Here is a 5,530-nt window from a genome sequence, read left to right as displayed (position 1 = left end):
CTGCCTCCTCCTTCTCCAGCAACAAACACACCTTGGATATGGGTCTGTCCAAGCAACTGGTTTTTGTCTTAATCCGGATTTGACGCACAAACCCCTTGCGATCTGGAAAGGTCTGCAAGACACGTCCCATAATCCAAGAATTACGAGGTGCGGTACTGTCCATAAGCAAAACTAGATCTCCTATGACAAGGTTTCTCTGCACCCCAGCCCATCTCTGTCGTTCCTGTAACAGAGGCAGGTACTCCTTTGTCCAGCGCTTCCAGAAAAGGTCAGATATGTACTGGACTTGTCTCCATCTTCTCTGTGCATACAGGTCTGCTACTTGGAACTCCCCAGGTGGTAATGAAGGCTGGTTTTTAAGCAGTAACAGATGGTTCGGTGTCAGCGCTTCCAGGTCGTTAGGATCCGTGGAAGCCTTGGTGATGGGCCTGCTGTTAATAATGGCCTCCACTTCACAGAGAACTGTGTGGAGTCCTTCCTCATCCAATCGTTGTACCTTGAGAGTGGAGTTCAAGACCTTCTTCACCGATCTGATCAGCCTTTCCCATGCTCCTCCATGATGTGATCCAGCAGGGGGATTGAATGTCCACTTGATGCCCTTTTGAAGTAACACATCATGGATCTGTGCCTGGTTCCATTGAGCAATTGCTGTCTTTAGCTCACGCTCTGCTCCCACAAAATTTGTCCCATTATCAGAACGCAGCTCACGGACCTGTCCTCTTCTGGAGATAAAACGCCTTAGGGCATTTATAAAGGAGTCGGTGTCCAGAGCAGGTGCCACCTCAATGTGAATAGCTCTCAATACAAGACAGGTAAACAAGACACCATACCTTTTCACCATACTCCTCCTACTCCTCACTTCAATGGGTCCAAAATAGTCAACCCCCACACAGGTGAAAGGAGGTTCATCAGGCCTGAGTCGTTCTGTGGGCAAATCTGCCATCTGCTGGTAAACTGGAGTGGCATTAAGTCTTCTGCAGATGGTGCACTTGGACAGAACCCTCCTAATGGCAGTGCTTGCTCCTGTCATCCAGTATTTCTCCCTGAGCTTGGACAACATATGGTTACGACCACTGTGTCCTACCTCTTGATGTATATTTCTCAGCAGCAGGGTAGAAATATGAAGATCTTTTGACAGAATGACAGGATGCTTAGACTCCAAAGGCAGTGCTGCTTTACTGAGCCGTCCTCCCACACGCAGGACTCCATCCTCCAGCTTTGGACACAACTTATACAGGTGACTACCTTTCTTGACATTTTGCCCCTTTTCCAGACACGAAAGCTCCTCCAAAAACTTTCTCCTCTGGCAAAACTGGATTATGGTCAGCTCAGCCTTGTCCATGTCCTCCACGGTAAGAGCTCTCAGGACAGCTGCGCCTTTAAACATGCACCGTTCCTGATTCTCACTTCTTTGTTGCTTCCTGCTCTGTTCACTCTGATTGGGTGTTAGCTCCTTTTTCTTCCTGATACAGGATAACAACCATTCCTTGTATTTCAGCCACCATGCCACAGCTTTCTTTAGTCTGACCCATGAAGAATAATGATGGATCAGGTGAGTAGTGGGATCCTCTCCAGCTTGTACAGCATTGACAACAACACATTTCTTCACCTCTGGATCATCGTTGGAGAGATGGCTCACAGGCTCAGGATTCACAGGCCATTCTGATACAGGTTGGCAAAGAAACTGAGGTCCCATTAACCAGAGTCTGTCCTTCAGAAACGCCTCCACTCTGACCCCTCTAGATGCTGCGTCTGCTGGATTTGAAGATGTATCCACGTACCTCCACTGAGCAGGGTGAGATGATTTCAGTATCTCTGAAACACGATTGGCAACAAACACCTTGAATCTGGAGCTTTCATTGTTGATATATTTCAACACAGACACACTATCAGTCCAAAACACAGATTCCTGAAGACTCATGTGTAGCTCTTTCTTCCACAGGCAATCCATGCGGCTGGCCATTGTTGCAGCAATCAGTTCCATTCTTGGAATTGTAACTGTCTTCAGTGGGGCCACACGAGCCTTTCCCATGATAAAAGCACTGTGCATTTGAAGGTGCTCATCCTGCAACAACAGGTAAGTGACTGTACCATAGCCTTCCTCACAAGCATCGCAGAAATGGTGTAGTTGTGCACTAACAACGTCTCCAAACTCCAGAGGTTTTAAACATCTGGGCAGCTCAAAGTTGTCCAGTAAGTGGAGCCCTTGCATCCACTTCAGCCACTCTTTAGAGACATTCTCTGGTATGGGGTCATCCCAACCAACTCCTCTTCTGCACAAATCCCTCAACATCCTTTTTGCTGTGAGAACAAGGGGACTTAACATGCCCAGAGGGTCATAAATAGAACTCACTGTCGACAGGATGCCTCTGCGGTTGAGTGGTCTGTCCTTACACACCAACTTGAATTTAAAGGTGTCTGATGTGATACACCACTCTACACCCAGCACTCTTTCAATGGACGCAAACTCCCAATCCAAGTCCAACTGCCTCACGCCTTTAGCTCTGCGGGACTCTGGGATGGCCTTAAGAACTTCAGGTCTATTACTGTGCCACTTGGTCAAACAGAATCCTCCTTTAGTGCACAGAGATATGAGGTCATGACAGAGGGTCAGCGCTTCCTCCTCTGTTGCAACCGACACCAAACAGTCATCCACATAAAAACAGTGGTGCAGCTTATCCAACGTCTCCTCCTTATGTTCATGTCCAAAATCCTCTGCACATTTCCGGAGGGCAAAGTTGGCGCAGCTAGGGGATGATGTTGCTCCAAAAAGGTGTACCTTCATCCTGTACTCACATGGTGCTTGGCTCAGGTCTCCTTGTGGCCACCAGAGGAATCGTAGCAGGTCGGCATCATCTGGGGGCACTTGCACTTGGTGAAACATAGCTTCTATATCAGCCATGATGACCACAGGTTCCCTCCTGAACCTGGTCACAACTCCAATCAGTGAGCTTGTTAGATCGGGCCCTTGCAACAGCTCTTCATTCAGGGATTGTCCTTTGTAACTGGCACCACAATCAAACACAACTCTAAGTTTTCCCTTTGTTGGGTGGTGGACACCATGGTGTGGTATATACCAGACCCTGCCATCTCTTCTTTCCAGCTCTGCATCAGGAACCTTTTCAGCATAGCCTTTACTTAGTAGATCATTGATGAAGGTGTTATACTCCCTGTGAAACACTGGATCCCTCTGGAGCCTCCTCTTCAGATGGTTTTGACGCTGTTCCACTACTTTCCTGTTATTTGGCATGCTGACATTTGAATTTTTCAAAGGTAGGGCCACCTGATAGTGCCCATCAACATGCTTGGCTGACTTTGTGACCATGTCCATGAACCTCAGGTCTTCTCTGGACGGACCCACTTGTTCCTCCACAGGAGACTCTGGAAAATCCATCTTGAATTGCTGTTGCCACAGTTCATCCAAATTTACAATGGACACACGATTCACAGTTACTGGCTGCTCACAGTAATCGGCCTCTCCACTGTTTCCTGTCAGTGGTCCGTTAACTGTCCAACCCAGCACCGTCCTTATGGCGTAGGGTCCATTATTCTCACTACGGATGACTTCCAGCGGTTCCATGGCTTTTGGGACATTTGTTCCTATTAATAGCTCAATTCCAGCCTCAATCTGTGGTAAGGAGATATGTCTTAAGTATGGCCACCTTGTCAGATCCTTATTTGCAGGTATATTTGATTTGTGGACTGGCATTGACAACTGAGTGTAAGCCTTTGGCAACTCTATGAAGCTATCATCTTCTAGTGCTGCCACCTCCAGCTCTGGCACAATGTAGCTGCTGACCACCTTCTCCTGCCCCATGGTCCTGAGAAGAATGTTGGCTCTCTTCCCAGACAAATTGAGTTTCTGCATCAGACTCTCAGTACAAAACACTGCAGTACTTCCCTGGTCCAGAAAAGCATATGTTAGAATAATTCTATTGCCCTTCTTCGTCTTAACTTGAATTGGCACAATAGGAAGCTTACAATTCATCTCACCAGCCCCTGTAAGCCCACTGGAAACCAAGGTGCCGTCCACCGTAACTTGGACACCTCTCTCAGCAGGTTCTACAGTTGCAAAACTGTCCTTATGGAGCACAGTTGGGTGTTTTTGGCCACACTTTGAGCAGGAAACTTTCCTTTGGCAATTTTTGCTGACGTGTCCCACACACAGGCAGCGAAAACAAGCACCGTTTTCCTTCAGGAAGTCAATTTTCTCCTTGTGTGCCATTTTTTCCAGCCGTGCACACACATCCAATGTGTGTCCTCCAGTGCAGCAGAGACAGATCTTTTTGGCTGGTGATTTTATATCCGTAGCGTTGCTCACATGTTGGGCTGTTCTCTCCACACGATTTACTGTGGTTGCGAAGCTGGTTCCTCTGATGCTGGAGCGAGGGTGAGGTGTGTGTTTCATTTGTTTGGTTGGTATAGCAGAGTCCTGAATGTTTCCAAACACAGGGTCAGTCACAATTCTTACTTGTTTTTCAACAAAGTTGGCAATGTCCATAAACCTTGCTCTTCTGTCAAACCTTTCCTGCAGGTCACATACGTGGCACCTCCAGCGGTCTCTGAGTTTGTATGGCAGTTTTTTGATTATTTCCAACATATTTGTCGGTGTGTCTAGATCATTTAAATACTGCACATCCTCCATAGCGTTGCAGCATCCACGCAGAAAGAGGCCATACTCCTGGAGGGCGTTCACATCATCTGTTTTAATAATGGGCCATAACAAAGCTCTCTCCATGTATGCTGCTGCCACCCTTTGCTCATTGCCATAGTGCTCTTTCAATAGAGCCTTCGCCTTCACATATCCTCTGTCTGAATCAATGTACTGACAGCTCCTCACCAGCTCTTTTGCACGTCCTTTGGTGTATTGTTCAAGGAAGTAGAGTCTGTCACAGTTGCTGTTGGTGTTTCTCTCAACTCCATTTTCAAAAGCTTTGATAAAAGAATGGTATTTAAGTGGATTACCATCAAACATGGGAATTTCTCTTTTAGGGAGTGCTGAGAGGCATTGTTGTTGCAATAAGAGTGTTGTAATTTCGTTTTGTTTCCTCATTATGTCCAGCACACTGTCATTTTGTGATGTGCCAGTTTGTGTAACATTGGTCACAGGATTTTCAGGAGCCATTAGGTAACGTTGGAGCGTGTAAGAAGGACCTGGGGGATGTTTTATGTCAGATGAGTGAGCGACTTTAGACTTCACAGCTGTCTGTATAGTTTCAACTGCATTAGGCTTTACTTTATCAGGCAATGATGGGAAAAATTCAGTGGCATTGACATTAAGTTGTTTTCTTGAGTGTGATTTTTCATAATATGAATTCATCCCATCTGTAACCTTTGACCTTGATTTACTGATAATACTTCTTTGTGATTTTATAACACTTAATTTTGCCATTTCCTCTGTAATTTCATTCTCTAGTACAAGCTGTTCTCTTCTCTTGCGTAGCTGTAATTCTTCTTCATCCAATGCGTGTTTCTCAATTAATGCCTTTCGTTTTGCTGTCAAAATTGCAAGATTTGTTTCTGTTTTTAA

The sequence above is a fragment of the Seriola aureovittata genome, chromosome 8 (assembly GCF_021018895.1).
Source record: "Seriola aureovittata isolate HTS-2021-v1 ecotype China chromosome 8, ASM2101889v1, whole genome shotgun sequence".
NCBI classification, from domain to species: Eukaryota; Metazoa; Chordata; class Actinopteri; order Carangiformes; family Carangidae; genus Seriola; species Seriola aureovittata.
Note: the sequence above shows the minus strand (reverse complement) of the source record.